We start from the raw sequence: 24,509 nt of genomic DNA, 5'->3' as shown, positions 1-24,509 counted from the left end.
AACCAAGCCAATGACAACTTTGGGTTGTCTTCAACTAACTCAGGCGGTGACGTTAATTTAAGAATCAGAAGCTAGCATCTGGGAAACTCTTTGAACAATGGAATATAAGTGAAGGAAAAGATGTTTGTTATTATGGGTATTATCCACACTTTTCGTTTTCCCCAGTATATAAGGCAATATAATAAAGTATCCCACCACTTCATTATTGATGATGACATGTGTTTTCATGAACCCTAACTGGGTTTTATTCAAATTAAGTAACTTTCTTTAGTTGGTTGAGATAAGGAGCCTCCTAGTAAATTGTTCATTTCGCCTGAGGAGTAAGTACAATCAGCAGCTTCTGAGTTGGTGTTGTTAACTTTGCTTATTTTGTGGATAACAGATAGATTTAGTTTGCAAGTGAATCTAAGGGAATGGGAGAGCTCTGCTTAGATTTTTCTAACAGTATATTTAATCCTAATTTCTCATATCTAAAATACTGCGAGTTTTCTTTTTTCGATCTGTCTCCACCTTCTCTGTTCTTCAACACTAGCTATTACCTAATTTCTCTTCTCCTTTCCCTCTTTCCTCTGTCTGTTTCTTCTTCTCCACAAACTGATGGACAAAATTTCAGAATTAAATGCATTGAACAACATTAAAGGTATGTTGTTAAGAGCCTGAGTTAGGAGGGAGAAAAATTCCAGACTTTTTCCCCTTGTGTTTTAAGTCTTTAGAATAAGTAATCAGAAATACAAACTATATGAAAAACTCTCAAAGGTGGTTCTATAAATCCACCCCTTATTAACACAGTGTTCAGTCACTCAGTTGTGTTTGACTCATGGACTGCAGCATGCCAGGCTTCCCAGTCCTTCACTATCGCTCAGAGTTTGCTCAAACTCATATCCATTGAGTAGATGATGCCATCCAACCATCTCATCCTCTGTCGCCCCCTTCTCCTCCTGCCCTCAGTTTTTTGTTTTTTTTTTCTTCCTGAGTGCCTCCTTTTTTTTTTAATTTTATTTTTAAACTTTACAATATTGTATTGGTTCTGCCATATATCAAAATGAATCTGCCACAGGCATACATGTGTTCCCCATCCTGAACCCTCCTCCCTCCTCCCTCCCCATACCATCCCTCTGGGTCGTCCCAGTGCACCAGCCCAAAGCATCCAGTACCGTGCATTGAATCTGGACTGGCAACTCGTTTCATATATGATATTATACATATTTCAATGCCATTCTCCCAAATCATCCCACCCTCTTCCTCTCCCACAGAGTCCAAAAGACTGTGTCTCTTTTGCTGTCTCGTATACACGGTTATCGTTACCATCTCTCTAAATTCCATACATATGCGTTAGTATGCTATATTGGTGTTTTTCTTTCTGGCTCACTTCACTCTGTATAACAAGGCTCCAGTTTCATCCACCTCATTAGAACTGATTCAAATGTATTCTTTTTAATGGCTGAGTAATACTCCATTGTGTATATGTACCATAGCTTTCTTATCCATTCATCTGCTGATGGACATCTAGGTTGCTTCCATGTCCTGGCTATTATAAACAGTGCTGCGATGAACATCGGGGTACACGTGTCTCTTTCAATTCTGGTTTCCTCAGTGTGTATGCCCAGCAGTGGGATTGCTAAACGTAAGACCAGAAACTATAAAACTCCTAGAGGAGAACATAGGCAAAACACTCTCCGACATACATCACAGCAGGATCGTCTATGACCCACCTCCCAGAATATTGGAAATAAAAGCAAAAATAAACAAATGGGACCTAATTATACTTAAAAGCTTCTGCACAACAAAGGAAACTATAAGCAAGGTGAAAAGACAGCCTTCAAAATGGGAGAAAATAATAGCAAATGAAGCAACTGACAAACAACTAATCTCAAAAATATACAAGCAACTCCTACAGCTCAATTCCAGAAAAATAAATAACCCAATCAAAAAATGGGCCAAAGAACTAAATAAGACATTTCTCCAAAGAAGACATACAGATGGCTAACAAACACATGAAAAGATGCTCAACATCACTCATAATCAGAGAAATGCAAATCAAAACCACTATGAGGTACCATTTCACGCCAGTCAGAAAGGCTTCGATCCAAAAGTCTACAGGTAATAAATGCTGGAGAGGATGTGGAGAAAAGGGAACCCTCTTACACTGTTGGTGGGAATGCAAACTAGTACAGCCACTATGGATAACAGTGTGGAGATTCCTTAAAAAACTGCCCTCAGTTTTTGCCAGCATCAGGGTCTTTTCCAATGAGTCAGCTCTTTGCATCAATAATATACTCCTAATGCCACTAAGTAAAAAGTATTGAATTACTGAGATGCTAAATTAAGAAGTAAGCATGTGTGTATAAAGGGAGAATCAGAGGTGGGAACTGTTATTCAGTATAGCAGCATCTAGTTAGGAGAAAAATTATGGATAATGGCTCCTTATGTTATTTCTAGTATAATTAATATTAGTAAGAGTTAAAATAAGTATTTGGCAGTATTCAGTTCTATTTGCAGACCCAGACTCTTGCTGAAGAGTGTACCTGGAGAATATCTATAGTTACAGACTGTTGCCTCATGTAAGAGCTTAAAAAGCCTTGAGTGGAAAACAAAAAGACTGACCTAAGTTGATTCCAGATCTAACATTTAGTGTCAGAATGATCCTGATCAAATAATTTAACAATTCAACTGAAGATTTCTAATCCTTAACTTCTAATTCCTTTTATTTCTCTTATCGATCTTATAAGGGTTTTGTCATAATCAAGTGAACTATTTTGTATCTAAATATAGGTGTCAAACAAATGTTTGTTGAATAAAGCAATGAATAAATAAAGCAATGAATAAAATGATTTATTTTCCTAACTTACCTGATGACCCATTGTAGCTTCTATAGTTATAGTAGGGGAAATCCAAATAACTTTTATATGAGGAAATTTTATTCTTCTTTTTCAAGGCCCTGTATAGAATTTGAAATGGATTAGTTCTCAATGCTTTAAAAATTTTCTACCTGGCCTATCTTTATCACCATTATACTTCACTCAAACCTGTCTTTACTTGTCTGATATTAGAATAAGAGTTTGTCCCATCCAGGCCATGGTTAATACCTAAGATATTTTTAAGCAACCAGTCAGCCTGGCTAGTGTACTTTTCAGTAATTAAATGAAGAGTAGCAGCCTAATTGTTTCACCAGTGAAGGAGATGCTAACATTTTTATAGAGTAGTTCCACCTTGCCCTCAGAAGATTTCAAGAGAGGCTGACTTCATAGCAGCAGTGAAACAATAACTGGAAAAGGTCTTATTTAGGACTATTCTTAAAAGTAACCTGACCAACTGTTTGGGCCATCTTGAGTATACTAGGATCTTAACTGATATTTTTAATAAGGTAGATTTGCTTCATGTATGAAATGAAAAAAAAATTTCTTTAACTTGGAACTTCATAGAGCATAAGTGATGTGCTTGACAAAGATTAAACTTGCAATATGAATACATTTTATATTTTATTATTTACATTTTGATCTATATTTTCTATAGCTCAAATACAGATAAATATTAATTTGAAATGGTAGATCTAGAAGTGTGATTCTAATACTGATCATGAACTGGTTCTCTATAATGTAATGGTGAAGCCCTGAGCCCTAATGAATGGAAATGTTTTTTAACTGTGAAAAAATGATAATTCTCTGGAGTCAGACTCTGTGTGTCTGAATGCTGGCCTTGCCACTGACAATTTGTGAGATTTTCAGCAAAATTAATTGCTAAAGACTGACCTGTGTCTCCCCCCAAATTTCTATGTTGACCCTCCACTGCCCTATGATAGTATTCAAAGACTTTGGGAGGTAATTAGATTTAGATGAGATCATAAGTTTAGGCCCTCATGATGAAATTAGTTCTCTTACAAGAAGAGACCAGAGAGGCTGCTGTCTAATTCTGTTTCTTCCATGTGAGGACACCATCAAAAAGGTGGCTATCTACAAGTCAGGAAGAGGGTCTTCACCAGAAACTGAATTAGTCAGCACTTGGATCTTAGACCAGTCAGCCTCCAGGACTATGAGAAGTAAATGTCTGTTGTTTAAACCACTCAGACTATGGCATTTTTTCTCCAGAAGTCCAAGAACACCATGATGTAACTTTTCCTTCCCTTACCTCAAATTCTCAATCTATAATATAGAGAAAGTGATGGTTCCTATTTTACAGGTTTTTTTAAATTATGTGTTATTTACTATAAAAAAAAATCTTCAAATGCACCTAACACATTTTCATCCTCAATAAATGTTATTGTTTTTCTCTGCATAACATTTCTCTGAATAATTAGGGAGTTTGGGATGGACATGTACACATTGCTGTATTTAAGAATAACCAACAATGATCTACTACATAGCACATGGAACCCTGCTCGATGTTATGTGGCAGTCTGGATGGAAGGGAAATTTGGGGGAGAATGGATACATGTATATATATCACGGAGTCCCTACTTGTTCACCTGAAACTATCAAAACATAGTTAACGTGTTATATCCCAATTCAAAATAAAAAAATTTTTTAAGTCCCCTGAAAGTAGGGATCTTTATCTGTTTGATCTCAGCTGTACCCTAACTGTTTGGTATAATGCCAAATATTAATGGTGGCTTAAACAGTAAAGAATCTGCCTGCAATGCAGGAGACCAGGGTTTGATACCTGGGTCAGAAAGATACTCTGGAGAAGGGAATGGCTACCCACTCCAATATTCTTGCCTGGAGAATTCCACAGAGGAGCTTGGTGGACTACAGTCCATGGGGTCTCAAAGGGTCATACACACTGAATACTTTCACTACTTCACTTCAAGTGACCTATTATTTGTTAAATGATTGAACTTCTCCAGATTCTCTTTTTATTCCTATGTCATTCTAATTTTTCATCACTTCTCTCTTTCAATTTCCCACTCTGATATTCAACCCATGATGAGCAAAATCTGATTTACTTTTGTCCCAATTAGCACATATATGCAAATTTTGGAATATTGTTTGTCTCTCCCTATTGCTTCTCAAAGTTTAACTTTTATTTGAACACTTCTCATTTGTATTGTCCCTATAATAAATATTGCATTCCTGTTTGCTATTTTACAAATCAATAAAAATGTTTATAAAAATTTTCTCCATATTCAAACATTCTTCCTTCAGTTCCTGTTGAATTCTATATGAAGCTGCTTTCTAAGGGAATTTCCAGATCTGAAAAGAATTCTAATTTGAGATGAATACTAACAACAGGTCTCCTTAATTCTCAGAAGCCCTATGGCATGGTTATTGTCTTTAGAACATCATTGCAATTCTATCAATTAATATGTATTGAATATATAATGTAGGGTAAATACTTTCACAATCAGCATTAAGTTGCATCACACATTGTGACTTCTATGAGGGTATTTGCATATTTCCTGTGAGGATTTACAAAAATTAAGACTCTATCATTTTGGAAAGGCTTTCAATACCTAAGTTACTGTCAATGACAACTTGAATTTTCATAGCAGTAGTTTCAGGTCGTTTGCAGCTCTTGTTATAAACTCTTCAAGAGAACTTTGTGCAATAAAGAAATGTATATCTATGCTTTCCAATTTGGTACCCAGTAGCCACATATGGCGGAGAAGGCAATGGCACCCCACTCCAGTACTCTTGCCTGGAAAATCCCATGGACAGAGGAGCCTCGTAGGCTGCAGTCCATGGGGTCGTGAAGAGTTGGACACGACTGAGCGAATTCACTTTCACTTTTCACTTTCATGCATTGGAGAAGGAAATGGCAACCCACTCCAGTGTTCTTGCCTGGAGAATCCCAGGGACTGGGGAGCCTGGTGGGCTGCCATCTATGGGGTCGCACAGAGTCGGACACGACCGAAGCGACTTACCAGCAGCAGCAGCAGCTGCCACATATGGCTGTTGAGGACTTGAAATGCAGCTAGGGAGATTGAGAAACTGAAATTTTAACTTAATTCTGATTAAAATTTAAATAGTCAATGACTTAGAAACTGAACAACAACAAATGTAGCTATTGTCCACCTACATTTTGGACAATATTTCGGATATTGGACAGTATTTTGAGACTGATAAATGAAAGGAACCAAAGTATTTTGGTAATGTCACATTAATTTTGGGTTTTCAATACATATAGAATGACTAAGTTCTACAGCATAACATGCTAATGACTCAGATTTATTTAGACCAATGCATAACTGAAAATGAATTAAATCCTGAGAGTCAATAAATAGTCATATCAATTTCTGACACTTTATGTTTGTTTGGGTTTTTGATATTTTAATATAATTACTGATGGACAAACTTCTCTGTGGAACTACTAGTCCTAGGATGAGCATTTTCCATAATGAATGAATGATTCATAAATATTCCACTTCTTTCCATTTTAAAAAACACTAATATAATCAGCTTCTTCAAAACAGTTCCTAGTCCATAAAGATGGTGGGGCAGAAGACCTGGTTTCATTGAACTCTAGCCAAGAGGACTAATTAATAAGGTCTCATTTGGCTTCTTTGCCAAAAGAATAGCAGACATTTTTACAGTCAATTCTCAAGGCACCATAGTGCCCAAATGCATACCATAAAACTTGGATTCTTTTTCCATAAATATTTCAAGATTTTTTTTATTGCTGGTAAGAAATGTGCTTACTCTTCAAAGAGTTCTCTTGTCAAAAATACTGAAACCATCATGGCATGGAAAGCATGACAAAATGAATGAAGTATTTTATTAGTCCTTATTATACTTCTTTGGACAAATGCATATGATTAAGCAAAATGATTCTGACTTAATCCAAGATTATTTAAACAAACAAACAAGCAAAGAGACAAGCAAGAAAGCTTTGTGGATAGAGAAGTGATAAAAACTCAAAGAGGTGGAAAATACGAGTAAAATTTTTAACCTTATTGAGCTTTGTTTATTATTGCAATGATCTCAGTATAAATCTGATTGTAAACATCTAATTCAAGTACAAAATAAAGACAATTGTAGTGGGGAATTTTCTCAGAGTAAATGAAATTGGAAACTTTGGCTTCTAACTTCTTAATATACTCTGTTCTGTTCAGTTCAGTCATTCACTCGTATCTGACTCTTTGCCAACCCCACAGACTGCAGCACGCCAGGCCTCCCAGTCCATCACCAATTCCTGGAGTTTACTCAAACTCATGTCCATTGAGTTGGTGATGCCATCCATCTCATCCTCTGTCGTCCCCTTCTCCTCCAGCCTTCAATCTTTCCCAGCATCAGGGTCTTTTCAAACGAGTCAGCTCTTCGCATCACGTGGCCAAAGGATTGGAGTTTCAGCTTCAGTATTAGTCCTTCCAATGAATATTTAGGACTGATCTCCTTTAGGATGGACAGGTTGGATCTCCTTGCAGTCCAAGGGACTCTCAAAAGTCTTCTCCAACACCACAGTTTAAAAGCATCAATTCTTTGGTGCTCAGCTTTCTTTATAGTCCAGCTCTCACACCCACACATGACTACTGGAAAAACCATAACTTTGACTAGACAGACTTTGCTGATAAAGTAATGTCTCTGCTTTTTAGCAGAGTAGTTTTAGCATTCTTTGGCATTGCCTTTCTTTAGGATTGGAGTGAAAACTGACCTTTTCTAGTCCTGAGGCCACTGCTGAGTTTTCCAAATTTGTTGGCATATTGAGTGCAGCATATGAGTGCACAGCATCATCTTTTAGGATTTGAAATAGCTCAATTGGAATTCCATCACCCCTACTAGTTTTTTTTTTTTGTAGTGATGCTTCCTAAGGCCTGCTGGGAGCCAGCACGGGAGTTCCCACCCATGACAAAGTCATGCGGGAGAGCCGTGACGGGCAAGGCAAGTCAGGGCTCAAGGACCGCCCCCCTCCCCGACAGATCTGCCTGAGCGTCTACCCCAAAACCAGAATCTGTCTGTTTTACTATTTTACGACTTTCACCAACTCCTATGACATTAATGGGGGGCTATCCCCGACCACTTTTCTCTGAAGGAAATCTACTTAGAGCTCTAGTTAATTAGCCTCCTGGGCATAATAGGAGTGTTTCAATCCAAACCCCTCAGATGGCTCTCTAACTGACCTGACAGGTTTACTCAGACTCCTACAGCTACGCATACAATTGTTTACAGTCTCCCAACCACGAGAGACACGGGAAGCTTAAGATATTCAAGTAGTATAGAGCCTCTTCAGAGAGTTAGAAATTGTTAGAATAGAACTAATAGAAGATTTCATTGATGAGCCAATGCTTGCTGCCAAGTTTCCACATCCCCTGTATTGTATCCTTGCTGCTGCTGCTGCTAAGTCGCTTCAGTCGTGTCCGACTCTGTGCGACCCCATGGACGGCAGCCCACCAGGATCCCCCGTCCCTGGGATTCTCCAGGCAAGAACACTGGAGTGGATTGCCATTTCCTTTTCCAATGCATGAAAGTGAAAAGTGAAAGTGAAGTCGCTCAGTCGTGTCTGACTCTTCACAACCCCATGGACTGCAGACTACCAGGCTCCTCCATCCATGGGATTTTCCAAGCAAGAGTTCTGGAGTGGGGTGCCACCTTGGAAGTATATTAATTAATATAGTCGGTATATAGAAAAAATAAGTAGTGGCCTTGGTGTTAACAACTTTAAACCCTTAAGGTAATAAATTCTTTCCTTTGTTGTAAGCCCACTGCATCTTTGCCCTATAGGAATGCAACTTTATCTAACACCTTTGGAGGATGGCGCCAAACTTTAAAATAATTACTCTTAGAGAAAATAAGTCTTATGTTTGACAAACCTTTATCAGAGTCATAAAATGTTAACAGGCCTTCTGGCCAGAAGATGATGTAAATCACTAAACCATTTGTATACGATAAGTTTGCAGAAAAGAAATGCCTGGTCTCCATAAGGATCAAAGACTGCTGACTTTGCACGATTTCACACCCCCTATTATCCTCTATGCACAACTTAAGGTATATAAGCTCCCTTTGAAAATAAAGCTACGGGCCTTGCTCAAAGCTTGGTCTCCCCATTTCGTTCTTTCTTGCTTCCTTTTCTTCTCTGTTCTTACTTCAGGGTGACTGATCGGAGCGTGGAGGCTCTCTGAGACCACTTACTTGCCTGGGCTTCTAAGACCCACTCGAGAAGGTGCCTAAGGTGGGGCACCTTCAGCTATTCAAGAGGGAGCCTGCAGCCTCTGTGGTCAGAGCAAACCTGATATTACAGGTTTTATTGGCTTTCCGCGTAAACCAGTTAGTTCACCTCTGTCTTTTTCCTTTTATCTATCCTTTAATCGCCAATGTCGTCCTCCTGAGGGAATCCCTGGATCCAACCGGGGCTGGACCCTGGTAAAGGCCCACTTGACTTTGCATTCCAGGATGTCTGGCTCTAGGTGAGTGATCACACCATCGTGATTATCTGGGTCAGGAAGATCTTTTTTGCATAGTTCTTCTGTGTATTCTTGCCACCTCTTCTTAATATCTTCTGCTTCTGTTAGGTCCATACCATTTCTGTCTTTTATTTGTCCATCTTTGCATGAAATATTCCTTTGGTATCTCTAATTTTCTTGAAGCCATCTCTAGTCTTCCCCATTCTATTGTTTTCCTCTATGTCTTTGTACTGATCACTGAGGAAAGCTTTCTTATCTGTCCTTGCTATTCTTTGGAACTCTGGAACATTAACATCTCCTGGAACTTCCTAAATGTCCTGTCCACCACTCCACATTGCAGTTGGAACCTTCATATCCTCCACATGGTACAATGGAGGAGTGGGGTAAAGGGAAATGAGAAGTAGTAATGTGTATGTTAATAACATATCACATGAGGAACTGTAACTTGATTATTTTCTTTCTCCTTGAAACTATAAGAGTAATTACCTGTTTATTTGGTCCACAGAAATTATCAGTGGAATCTCAAGCATTGTCAGACAGAAATGGACTATTGTAAGCCTTACATCATAGTAAAATGATTTTCACAAATTAGAAGTTCTGTGTACCTGGGTTCTTCATGTGTGAAATGGTAATAATAATAAACATCTGCTGAATATCACAAAGTTTCCATGAGGTTCAAATGGCATAATACATTGAATTTTACCATGTGTGATACTGTTTTAAAACAATTATGCTTTATTATTTTGAACCCATCCTTAGGTCTATCTACATCCTCTTTCTAGGAATCATAAAACATTGCATTTTCTTTTAAAAACAAGGGGTTTGTTAGATCTTTAATATGTCTTCATTTTTGTCCTTTAAGAGCCAAATAATCAAATTTTGAAAACATGACCTTGCCTGATTATAATGTAGAATATTTAGAATTGCATTTCCCCAGTTATAGGCTTGAAATGTACCTTTAATAACAGCCTTAAATAGAGACAAAATAAACTATTACTTATAAAATCTTACAAAATAAGTAGAGCTGGAGACTACTAGGTTTAATTGCTTCATTTTACAATATGATGTATTGACTCAGATTTAATGTCTCTCATATATAAGTCCAGTCTTTCTGTCACAGTACTGTGTGCTCCTGGATGAATGACTGCTAAAATATATTCCCAGAGAACTAGAAGCAGATAATTTGGCAAAAATACCATACTTTCAAGAAAAGCGATAAGGACATTAAACACACATTTTGACAATGTTTGAACATAGTAAGTTATACTATCTATTAAGGAAGGACCTAATAAACAGATGGAAAACTATAATTATGATTTCACACAGACAAATGAATGCTTGTCCAATTATTTTAAAATATAAACTTACTATAACATTAAGTTTTGTATTATATTTTATTTTGGTGGTATAAATTAAATTTCAGTCTATAAATATTGCTTAAGATCCAACTACTTCAAGTCACTAATATCCAAATTAATTCTTATAGCACATAAAATATGGAATACTAATTTTACTACAAGTATAAAATCTGCTTTGTTACTTTACAATTCAATTATCAAATACATTTTCAAACAGAATAATTCAGTTAATATTTTCATTCAGAATTGATATTCAGAAAAAGTTTTTATCCTTTATATAAATTTTGTTTAGTAAAAATTTCCTCATGATACTCCAAGAAAAGTTAATTTTTCAAATACAGTAAGACAAAGATTTCTGGTACAAAAGAATTGCCTCAGAATTGGAAGGCGTAAAAATGGGGCTTTAGTAGCATTCTATCATAATTGTGAGACAAGAGTATTCAGGAACTACCTTTTCTACAAAGTGGAGATGCTAGGCAGTGGAAAAGTCCTAAGCAGATGCCTGCAAACAAGATTATGAGGTGAGACATCTCTTTTAAGGACAAATGTTGATTTGTTGACTGTAGGTAAGTGGAGTAAAAACTTTCAGGGCAAAGAAGACACATGACATCCAAGAGTATCATTCATCTACAGATTTCAAGGGTATGTACCTTGGAATAATATGCACTCACATCCTGTATGTAGATATCAGCTTATAGCTTAGCAAATGATTTTAGTAATGTGAGGTCACTTTGGCCCTAGTATTTTGGCTATCACATGGGAAATTCTTCTGAAAGAGTAAGAATACTGGAACGGGTTGTCATGCCCTCCTCCAGAGGATCTTCCTGACCCGGGAATCAAACCCACATCTCTTATGTCTCTTGCACTGTAGGCAGATTCTTTACAATTGAGCCACCAGGGAAAACTGATGGTAAGTTGACATAAAATACATTTGTACCAGTTTTTCAATTTGAAATGAATAGAAAGCTATCACCTTTGAACATAAAAGTAACAATTCTGTCTTTATCACATCCCCCTAATCTCCAGTCCCTGGCGATTATCTGTTTTTAATATCAAAGGAGATCCCTTTTATCTCCTCAAAAAAGATACAATATACTGGCTACAATAACAAACAGAGAATCACTAAGACTTATAAAGGAGGAGAGCTTTCAAACAAAAAAGAGAGAGATAGAGAAGAAAGGGAGACAAGGAGAGAGGGAAAAGAAAGAAGGGTTGAATGGAAAGAAGAGGGAAATGTTTAAGAAATTTGCCACTTATCACCTGGTTGGAGATGACATATAAATTGGTATTATTTTAATGAGACTATGAAAAGAAATGACAGAAATGTTACTGATATGTTTATGAAACATTTCCCTTTTCTACTAAAAACTCAAACAGTTCCTTTATTATGGGATAAATTTTGGGTTGCCAGATAAAATACAGGATTCTAAACTAAGCTAAATTTGGAATGCTATCGTAGATATACTAAAAATTTATTTGTTTACCTGAAAATAAAATGTAACTGAGTGTCCTGTATATTTTTTAAATCTGACAACCATAAACAAAAGTTATCTGATTGAAATTTAAGCTCTGAAATAACTTATCTTACTCTAGACTCCAAAATCAACTTTAAAAATATAACACATCACACAGCAGTGCTTTTTTTTCCCCATGCTTTTTTAATAAGTATTGGAAGTTCCACGTCCAACCTGGATAGCATATTCAAAAGCAGAGACATTACTTTGCCAACAAAGGTCCGTCTAGTCAAGGCTATGGTTTTTCCTGTGGTCATGTATGGATGTGAGAGTTGGACTGTGAAGAAGGCTGAGTGCCGAAGAATTGATGCTTTTGAACTGTGGTGTTGGAGAAGACTCTTGAGAGTCCCTTGGACTGCAAGGAGATCCAAGCAGTCCATTCTGAAGGAGATCAGCCCTGGGATTTCTTTGGAAGGAATGATGCTGAAGCTGAAACTCCAGTACTTTGGCCACCTCATGCGAAGAGTTGACTCATTGGAAAAGACTCTGATGCTGGGAGGGATTGGGGGCAGGAGGAGAAGGGGACGACAGAGGATGAGATGGCTGGATGGCATCACTGACTCGATGGACGTGAGGCTGAGTGAACTCCGGGAGTTGGTGATGGACAGGGGGGCCTGGCATGCTGCGATTCATGGGGTCGCAAAGAGTCGGACACGACTGAGCGACTGAACTGAACTGAACTGGAAGTCCCATAAATACTGAGTGGTAAAAGTCATTCTTGACGATAGTCTAGCACATTTTGAACTGCCGTTCCTGTTGGATTCTGTGATAAGTATACGTCAATATGACTCTAGAAGAAAGAAAAACAACATATACATTTGTCAGTCATTAGTTCCTTTTCAAGAATTAGAATTTTTCATAACAGTAAAACTGTGTCGCCTCAATCAGTTTAGAATGAAACACTGTCCATTGCCGGAGAAATCTAAGTCACTTTTTTTAATATGGTAATGTTTGATCAAAAAATTTTTCTGAGATAAAGGTCTTAAATTGAATCAGTGCCTAGATAATGATACTAGATTTATTAGGAGGCAAACAGAGGAAAAAAGATTAAAATTCTTTTAAATACAATATTCAAACATACTTTCATATAAGACATAAAAACATAATTTGAATTATCTACATAGTCATATTGAATTACTTCATCCCAGAAATTTTGACTTTAAATTTATGTGCAAAATACATCTTGGATTATAATATAGTTTACCTTATTTTATATATATATATGATATATTATATCATATATATATATATAATATATCAAACATTTTAAGATATACATATATTGGATAAGTTGTCCCTGGGTCTATACAACATCATTAACACATCATCAAAAAATTTCACTTTAAATCATTAAGTGACACCTACCTTTTTTAAATTTGGGGGATCATTTCCAAAGAACAATATAGTTTATTTGCTACACACATCAGTTACCACATGGTTGCACACATTCTGACCAATGAACTTGCTAATGTATGTGCTGGGTAAAAATTCTTTTTCACCAAACAGGATCTGAAAATGATATATTTGAAAGATAACTTTTGGTGGAAAAATGTATTTCATGCAGTAGAAATCAAGAATGGTAGAATTAATGAAACATACAAAATTTGCAGTGTGTTACTCAGTAGTAGAGTCAGTTCACTGTGCTACTGTACCAGCAGTATGAAAAAAATTGTCTAGTAAAAAGAATATGTTAGACATTTAAAAAAAAAATTCAACCAAACAAGCACCTTTGAGAGTAATGAACTTAATCTCACCTCAAGTAGAGCAAGTAGAATACAATAAAGCTAATGAGTACAAAACATATTTTTTGATGCTGTGCTACATACATAAAAATGGAAAGAAAACACACCCACACTTAAACATTCTGCTGCTGCTGCTGCTGCTAAGTCGCTTCAGTCGTGTCCGACCCTGTGCGACCCCATAGACAGCAGCCCGCCAGGCTCCCCCATCCCTGGGATTCTCCAGGCAAGAACACTGGAGTGGGTTGCCATTTCCTTCTCCAATGCATGAAAATGAAAAGTGAAAGTGAAGTCGCTCAGTCGTCTCTGACTCTTAGCAACCCCATGGACTGCAGCCTACCAGGCTCCTCTGTCCATGGGATTTTCCAGGCAAGAGTTCTGGAGTGGGGTGCCATTGCCTTCTCCACACTTAAACATTCACAGTTAAGCAAATAAACCTGCTCATCTTAATATATGTCCTTTGTAAGAAAAGGTAATAGAATGAGATTTATAAAGTGAATTTTTTAAAAGAGAGAAATAAATCTCCAGAGATAGTGGATGAGAGGCAAAAAAAAAAAAAAAACTAAGCCAGATTAAGCGATGTAATAAAAATAGCAAGAAACAATACCAAAGAGTAAATTATGGAATGCATTATAGGAAAATATGTTTTCTCTGAAATCCTTCAAGGAGAGGACAGTGGAAGAAGTATATTTAGAGAAATTTATGAGTTAAAAACAAAATAAATTACATAAAATTTTATCTTTAGATAAATAATTGAATTCTATCTCAGAGATGGAAAAAAGGAAAATAGAAAATATACAGATAAAAGTCAAAGAATAAATGTAAATCAAAAAGTAAAGCACAGATTTATACATGATATATGACTCCACTTACTTGCATTTCTAGAAATTTAAAAACTAATTGTTAGCAACAAAAAGCATAATCGATAGTTAAAGCGACTACAGGCTGGGAGTGGGAGAATACCTGAGCTCTAAGGATGGCAGAAAGTGAAGAGGAACTAAAAAGCCTCTTGATGAAAGTGAAAGTGGAGAGTGAAAAAGTTGGCTTAAAGCTCAACATTCAGAAAATGAAGATCATGGCATCTGGTCCCATCACTTCATGGGAAATAGATGGGGAAACAGTGGAAACAGTGTCAGACTTTATTTTTCTGGGCTCCAAAATCACTGCAGATGGTGACTGCAGCCATGAAATTAAAAGACGCTTACTCCTTGGATGGAAAGTTATGACCAACCTAGATAGCATATTCAAAAGCAGAGACATTACTTAGCCAACAAAGGTCCGTCTGGTCAAGGCTATGGTTTTTCCTGTGGTCATGTATGGATGTGAGAGTTGGACTGTGAAGAAGGCTGAGTGCTGAAGAATGGATGCTTTTGAACTGTGGTGTTGGAGAAGACTCTTGAGAGTCCCTTGGACTGCAAGGAGATCCAACCAGTCCATTCTGAAGGAGATCAGCCCTGGGATTTCTTTGGAAGGAATGATGCTGAAGCTGAAACTCCAGTACTTTGGCCACCTCATGTGAAGAGTTGACTCATTGGAAAAGACTCTGATGCTGGGAGGGATTGGGGGCAAAAGGAGAAGGGGATGACAGAGGATGAGATGGCTGGATGGCATCACTGACTCAATGGACGTGAGTATGGATGAACTCCAGGAGTTGGTGATGGACAGGGAGGCCTGGCGTGCTGCGATTCATGGGGTCACAAAGAGTTGGACACAACTGAGCGACTGATCTGATCTGATCTGAAGGACAAATGGAAACTTTCTAGGATGATGGAGATATTCTATAGCTTTATTTTGGTGGTAATTACATAGGTTTACACATTAGCCAAAACTTACTGGATAATATATTTTAAATCAGTGCAGTTTGTTATAAATAAATCTTACCTATATTAAATTAATTTAAAAATAGCATCATAAAATTATAAATATGGCAACCATAACCTTTAAAGGAACATTATACAAGATAGATAGTAGAAAGAAAAACCTACAGCACAAAGACACAACTTTTGGATGTTGAGAGAAGATAATCTGTATGTATGTCCTGTGAAAGGAGCAAAGCTAAATCATGAGTGAAATTAATTCCATGGTAAGGGGCTCCATCTCCAGTTTACCTGGGTAGTAAACAATGCAAACCAAAAATGACTACAAATTTAAGCAGTTTAACCACATAATGTATTTAAAATATTTGTAACATGGCCTGGGAACACGAGAAAAGCCACATTCTTAGCAAGTGTACAAGAAAAATTTACAAAATTTGACCAAGGGCGTGACTTCCAAGTTGGTGGTATAAAAACCTACAAAAGACTCACTCCTCAGTAATGGCAATGAAAACTTCTAAAATAAACTTTTTGATGATTCTGAAAATTAACCAAAAACTTGCAAAAATCCATAGAATGTATTTTTAAGAAAACTCCTGAATCTTGGTAAGAATAATACATTATGAGGTGTTTAGCTTATGATATGCCTATGTTTTTTTTTCCAAATTTGTAGTAGCTTTGAAAAACAGGCCTTGCGACCAATGTAGCTTTGTAAATTAGCAGCTTAGCAGACACTGAAAGAAAGTGAATAGGATTGAAGCTTCTCAAATGCCCAATTTCCAGAGAACTATTATAATTCGATTAGCCTGACAGATTTTGGAAAAGCCTTTTTCGTAGAATTTGCTTTTATTTGCCCTAACTCAAAGTTAACCAAGTGTGAATACCTAATTCATCCTTAGAGATCTATGAGACACCATTAAACATGTTAATGCATGCATAATTGGAGTTTGGGAATTGAGGAGAGTTAAGAAAAATATTTGTAAAAAGAGTGGAAAATTTTCCAAATATATCTTCATATAAGAGGCTAAATGAACTCTAAGTAGGATGAACTCAAAAAGATCCAGACCAAGAGACATAGTCAAACTGTCAAAACAAAGAATTCTGAAAGCAGCCAGGGAAAAGCAGTTCATCACATGAAAGGGATTCTTAACACAATTAACAAGTAACCTCTGATCAGTAACAACAGAGATTAGAAGACAGTGAAATGACATTATTCAATTTTAAAAGAAAAAACAATCAACTAAGAAGTCTATAATCAGCAAAACTATATTTTAGAAACAAAGGAGAAATAACGACATCCAAAACTCACAAAAAAGTAGAGAATTGGCCAATAACAGAACTGACCTATAAGAAATACTAAAGAGAGGCTTCAGGCTGAATAAAAAGACACTAAACAGTAACTTGAATTCACAATACCAAATAAAAAGGAACAGTGAAAAGAAATATATAAGTATTCATAAAAGGCAGTAAAAATATATTTTGCGTTTTTCTTTTCAGTTTTCTTGAGATATAGTTGACATACAAAACTATGCAAGTTTAAGGTTACAGCATAATGATTCAACTTACATATATCATAAAACAATTAACACAATAAGTTTAGTAAACATCATCTCTTATAGATAGAAAATTAATAAAATAGAAAAACTTTCCTTGTGATCAGGATTTACATCCTTTGCAATGTTCATGTATGATATGCTGCTGCTGCTGCTAAGTCGCTTCAGTTGTGTCCGACCCTGTGCGACCTCACAGACAGCAGCCCACCATATACAGCAAGGTTAATTATATTTATCATGCTGTACACTACATCCCTTAGTACTCATTTATGTTATTTTAAATTTAAGTTCATTTACATATTTTATAATATTATGTTAGTTTCAGTTGTACAACATAGTGATTCAATATTTTAGATTATACTCCATTTAAAGTTATTACAAAATAATGGTTGTATTTCCCTGTGCTGTACAGTATATCTTTGTAGCTTACTTCTTTTATACATAATAATCTATATCACTTAATCCCCTACCCTTAATTTGCTCCTCCCTTCTTCTCTCTCCTCACTGGTAATCACTAGTTCTCTAAATCTGTGGATTTGTTTCTTTTTTATAGTATATACATTCATTTGTTTTTTAGATTCCACTTATATTAAATTATATTGCATACAAGTGATAGCATAAACTATTTGTTTTTCTCTTTCTAACTTATGTCACTAAGCATAATCTAGGCCCATCCACATTGTTGCAAATGGCAGGACTTCATTTTTTTACTTATGGTTCAGTAACTCTACATTGTATGTGTCTACCAGAACCTCATCCATTCATCTGTTGATGGAAACTTAGGGTACTTCCCTATCTTGGTTATTGTAAATAATTCTGTCAGTAACTTTGAGGGTGCCCATTTTTAACAAGGTTGTTTTATGAGCTGTTCCAAATCCTGAAAGATGATGCTGTGAAAGTGCTGCACTCAATATGCCAGCAAGTTTGGAAAACTCAGCAGTGGCCACAGGACTGAAAAAGGGCAGTTTTCATTCCAGTCCCAAAGAAAGGCAATGCCAAAGAATGCTGAAACTACCGCACAATTGCACTCATCTCACTCGCTAGTAAAGTAATGCTCAAAATTCTCCAAGCCAGGCTTCAGCAATATGTGAACCGTGAACTTCATGATGTTCAAGCTGGTTTTAGAGAAGGCAGAGGAACCAGAGATCAAATTGCCAACATCTGCTGGATCATCAAAAAAGCAAGAGAGTTTCAGAAAAACATCTATTTCTGCTTTATTGAGTATGCCAAAGCCTTCGACTGTGTGGATTACAATAAACTGTGGAAAATTCTGAAAGAGATGGGAATACCAGACCACCTAATCTGCCTCTTGAGAAATTTGTATGCAGGTCAGGAAGCAACAGTTAGAATTGGACGTGGAACAACAGACTGGTTCCAAATAGGAAAAGGAGTTCGTCAAGGCTGTATATTGTCACCCTGTTTATTTAACTTATATGCAGAGTACATCATGAGAAACGCTGGACTGGAAGAAACACAAGCTGGAATCAAGATTGCCGGGAGAAATATCAATAACCTCAGATATACAGATGACACCACCCTTATGGCAGAAAGTGAAGAGGAACTCAAAAGCCTCTTGATGAAAGTGAAAGTGGAGAGTGAAAAAGTTGGCTTAAAGCTCAACATTCAGAAAATGAAGATCATGGCATCCGGTCCTACCACTTCATGGGAAATAGATGGGGAAACAGTGTCAGACTTTATTTTTCTGGGCTCCAAAATCACTACAGATGGTGACTGCAGCCATGAAATTAAAAGAGGCTTACTTCTTGGAAGGAAAGTTATGACCAACCTAGATAGCATATTCAAAAGCAGAGACATTACTTTGCCAACAAAGGTCCGTCTAGTCAAGGCTATGGTTTTTCCTGTGGTCATGTATGGATGTGAGAGTTGGACTGTGAAGAAGGCTGAGTGCTGAAGAATGGATGCTTTTGAACTGTGGTGTTGGAGAAGACTCTTGAGAGTCCCTTGGCCTGCAAGGAGATCCAACCAGTCCATTCTGAAGGAGATCAGCCCTGGGATTTCTTTGGAAGGAATGATGCTGAAGCTGAAACTCCAGTACTTTGGCCACCTCATGTGAAGAGTTGACTCATTGGAAAAGACTCTGATGCTGGGAGGGATTGGGGGCAGGAGGAGAAGGGGACGCCAGAGGATGAGATGGCTGGATGGCATCACTGACTCGATGGACGTGGGTCTAAGTGAACTCCGGGAGTTGGTGATGGACAGGGAGGCCTGGCGTGCTGTGATTCATGGGGTCGCAAAGAGTCGGACACGACTGAGCAACTGATCTGATCTGATATATATATGGCTTCCCTGATGGCTCAGATGATAAAGAATCCATCTGCAGTGCAAGAGATCCAGGTTCGATCCCTGGGTCAAGAATATCCCTGGAGAAGGGAGTGGCTACCTACTCCAGTATTCTTCCCTGGAGAATTCCATAGACAGTGGAACCTGGCAGGGTACAGTTCACAGGGTTGCAAAGAGTCAGACATGATTGAGTGACTAATACTTTCATATATATATATATATATATATATATATATATATATATAAAGTTGTATGAATTGTTCATATATTCTGGGTATTAACTCCCTAAAGGTCAACTAATTTGCAAATATTTTCTCCCATTCAGTAGGTTTGTTTTTTTTTTTTCAATGGTTTCCTTTACTGTGCAAAAGCTTTTAAGCTTAATTGTGTCCCTTTTGCTTATTTTTGTTTTCCTTTCTTTTGTCTTAGCTGCTTGTGTGCTCAGTCATATCTGACTCTAGAACATTTTGGACTGTAGCCCACCAGGCTCCTCTGTCCCTGGGACTTTTCAGGCAGGAATACTGGAGTGGGTTGTCATTTTCTCCTCCAGGGATCTTCCCAACTCAGGGATTGGTCTCTGGCACTGCAGGTGGATTCTTTACCACTGAGCCATCGGGAAAGCCCTGGAGTTTTGCCTTAGGAGACAGATCCAGAACAATACTGCTCTGATTTATGTCAAATACTGTTCTGTTCTCTTCTAGGAGTTTTATTTTTTCAGGTCTTATATTTAGGTCTTCAATCTATTTTAAATTTATTTTTGTATACGGTGTGAGATAATGTTCTAATTTCTTATGTTTCATACGGTTGTCCAGTTTTTTCAGCATCACTTATTGAAGAGACTATCTTTTTTCCATTGTATATTTTTGCCTCCTTTATATAGAATGTATTTTTTCAAACATACTTTTATTTGTAATTCTTTTCTCCCCTTTATGATTTAAAAGACAATCATTATAATAACATACTGATAGACTTATAATATATCAACATGTAATTTATATGACAAGACTAACACAGAAAGCACAGAGATTGAGCTACATTAGTTCCAAGTGTTTATATACTACTGGGGTTTAGTTGGTATTAATTTAAACTTGATTGCTTTAAGGTGTCATTTGTAAACCTCCAAGTCAATCAAAAAAATTACCAAAAAAGAGCATATAAGAAACAATGGGCTCTTTTTCTCTGCCTAACTACTGCTATCATGGGTCACATGCACGCTCTTGGGAAACGCCCATCCAATTCAGCTCTGCCTTACAACTGCACTGTCGCCACCTGGCTGAAGCTGACATCTGATGACACGGAAGAGCAGAGCTACAAAATGGCCAAGAGGTTCCTGATTTCCTGAAAAATCAGCAGGATTCTGAGAGAGACTCATACGGTGCTCCACAAGTTTGTTTTGTGACACTCAATTAAATACTGAATTCTTAAGTCAAAAAATTTGCTCCTGATCTTCCTGAGGGTATCCATATTTTACAGAAGTTGCTGTTCTTTTAAAGCATCTTAAGTGGAATAGAAAGGATAAGAATGCTAAATTGCTTCTTATTCTGATTGAGAACCATAATCATTGACTGGCTTGATATCATAAGACCAAATGAGTCTTCCCCTTCAACTGAAAATAGAAGTCATCTACAGCTTTTGCCTTAGTTCTAATAAATTTGTCTATGTACTGAAGCAGCAAAGTCATTGTTTAAAAAAGAAAGAAAAGAAACAACAACAGAATTAAATGGTACGTTAAAAAGTCTACATAGCACCAAAGATGTCAGTAAGGAATGAATAAAGGAACAAAAAGGCATGAGACATTTAGAAACTCAATAATAAAATGGGGGAAATAAACATTGCTCTCTCAGAAACTACATTAGCAGTAAATGGATTAAATACTCCAATCAAAAGGAAGAAGTCAGCAGAATAGATTTAAGTAGGAAACATAATCCAATTACAGATTCAGTTCAATCCCCATAGAAATTCCATTTGCTGCCATGGTTTCAAGATAATTTATTGAAATCTCCTATAAACTTTACTTGACTACTTATGAAGAGGACCTCTGACTTGCTTGAGAGTTGTCAGACTTTTCCTTTTTCTCTTTTTTTAAAATTTAACATGATTGCTTTTCTCAATTTTGGAGAAGATGTTTAAATAGTTCCGTTGTAACTTTTAATAGTTTTGTGTATCATTCAACTTTTTTTCTTGCAGCACCAAGACACATTGGAAAGGATAGGAATCAAAACCATTTTGTTTAACGCTGTGTGAATATAAAGAGTAGTTTGCAGGTGTGTGGTAGTGGTTTAATTTGCAGCATTAGCTCTGTGGTGTCAGGCTCTAGAGTTACTTCTTATCAACAAGAATTTTCAGCCTCCATTTTGAAGGCTGTTTAAGCTTAAGAAGTCTGCTGTTTAATTTTTAGAAAATAAGATTGTTCCTTGCATTTCTGAGTATTATGTAACCTATTTTTGCAGAAGGTACTGTTACATTAAGTGCATCTGTGTATCCTGGTTTTAAGAAATGTACTCTTTTTTGAAATAAACCTTCATATTCTGTATAGTTGCTAAAAAAAAAAAAAAAAAGAAAAGAAATTCCATTTGCCTTATTTGCATAAATTGGTAAACTGTTCCTAAAATTCATGTGGAAATACAAGAGAAATTGTAAAGAATCCTCCTGCCCATGCAGGAGATGTGGGTTTGATCCCTGGGTCAAGAAGATCCCCTGGAGAAGGAAATGGCAACCCATTCCAGTAGTTTTGCTTGGAAAATCCCATGGACAATAGAGACTGGTGGGCTACAGTCCTTGGGGTTGCAAAAGAGTCAGCATGACTTAGTGAGTAAACAAACAAAAGCAGTCAAAACAATTTTGATAAAGAAGAAAAAATCTGGAGGATCCACTGTTCCTGATTTCAAAACTTACTACAAAGATAAAATAATCAAGATTATGTGATATTAAGGATAGGCATACAGATTAATGGAACAGAAATAAGAGTCAAAAAGTAAACTCATATATCTATGGCCAATTGATTATCAACAAAGGTGCAAGACAATTAAATAAGCAAAGAATATTCTTTACAAAAACCAATGGAGTGTAACAATTGGATGTTTACATCAAAAATAAAATTAATCTCTTTCCTCATTCCATATACAAAAATTAACTTAAAATGGATCATAGCTTTAAACAAAAGAAGTAAAACTATAAAACTTTTAGAAGGAAAATAGGAAATGTTTCTGATCTTGGGTTGTTTTGTTTGTTGTTTAGTCACTAAGTCATATCCAACTCTTTTGCAACCCAATGGACTCTAGCCCACCAGGCTCCACTGTCCATGGAATTTTCCAGGCAAGAACCTAGAGTGGGTTTATTAGTTCTTTCTCCAGAGTGTCTTCCTGAACTAGGGACTGAATCCATGTCTCCTGCATTGGTAGGTGGATTCTTTACCACGGAGCCACCAAGGGTCTCTCGATCTTAAATTGGGTAATGATTTCCTAGATAAGACACCAAAACCATAAGAGACAAATGAAAAATGATAAATTAGACTTCATCAAAATCCAAGGTTTTATGCTTCAAAGAACACCATTACAACAGTAAAAAGACAGCACATAAACTGGGAGTAAATATTTGCAAATCATATATTTAATAATGTATTCATATTCAGAATGTATAAAGAAGTCTTACAATTCAACAATAAATAGACAAATAATTAACAAATGAGCAAAGGATTTAAACTGACATTTAAAGAAGCAAATGGCCAATAAACATATGACACAATTTAAGACATCCTTGTGTGTTTAGTTGCTCAATCATGAGCAACTCTTTGCAACCCCATTGACTGTAGCCCTCCAAGCTCCTCTGTCCATGAGATTCTCCAGTCAAGAAAACTGGAGTGTGTTGTCATTCCCTTCTACAGGTGATCTTCTTGACCCAGGGATCAAATCTGGGTATCCTGCATTGCAGGCAGATTTTTTACTGTCTGAGCCATCAGGGAAGCACAAGACATCATTAGTCATTAAATAAATGCAAAATAAAAGAAAACTGCAGTAATATAATATTTGATAACCACTTTCAAGGCTATGATCAAAAGATAAATAATAAGTGCCAAGATGTGGAATGGTCATACACTGTCGGTGAGAATAACAAATGGTATAGCTACATTGGAAAACATCAGTTCAGTTTAGTTGCTCAGTTGTATCCAACTCTTTGCGGCCCTATGGACTGCAGCATGCCAGGCTTCCCTGTCCATCACCAACTCCCAGAGCTTGTTCAAACTCATGTCCATCGAGTTGGTGATGAGATCCAATGATATCCTCCGTCATCCCCTTCTCCTCCTGCCCTCAATCTTTCCCAGCATCAGGGTCTTTTCCAATGAGTCAGCTCTTCGCATCAAGTGGCCAAAGTATTGGAGTTTCAGCTTCAACATCAGTCCTTCCAATGAACAACCAGGACTGATCTCCTTTAGGATGGACTGGTTGGATCTCCTTGCAGTCCAAGGGACTCTCAAGAGTCTTTTCCAACACTACAGTTCAAAAGCATCAATTCTTCGGCACTCAGCTTTCTTTATAGTCCAACTCTCACATTCATACATGACTACTGGAAAAACCATAGCTTTGACTAGACAGACCTTTGTTGGCAAAGTAAAGTCTCTGCTTTTCAATATGCTGTCTAGGTTGGTCATAGTTTTTCTTCCAAGGAGCAAGTGTCTTTTAATTTCATGGCGGCAGTCACCATCTGGAGTGATTTTGGAGTCCCAAAATATAAAGTCTGTCACTGTTTCCATTGTTTCCCCATCTATTTGCCATGAAGTGATGGGACTGGATGCCATGATGTTAGTTTTCTGAATGTTGTGTTTTAAGCCTACTTTTTTACTTTCCTTTTTCACTTTCATCAAAATGCTCTTTAGTTCTTCTTCACTTTCTGCCATAAGGG

General features: G+C 36.9%; 1 pseudogene; it reads left to right on the top strand.

Annotated features, from left to right (window-relative positions):
• Nucleotides 1–20,670: 20,670 nt before the first annotated feature.
• On the top strand, nt 20,671–21,277 carry LOC147343993 (small ribosomal subunit protein uS15 pseudogene; annotated as a pseudogene).
• Nucleotides 21,278–24,509: the final 3,232 nt, after the last annotated feature.

This window comes from Bos grunniens, chromosome 26, assembly GCF_055505025.1.
Source record: "Bos grunniens cultivar Pamir isolate PY7600 chromosome 26, Bosgru_T2T1.0, whole genome shotgun sequence".
Taxonomy (NCBI): Eukaryota; Metazoa; Chordata; class Mammalia; order Artiodactyla; family Bovidae; genus Bos; species Bos grunniens.
Note: the sequence above shows the minus strand (reverse complement) of the source record. Positions and strands in the feature narration are given on the sequence as shown.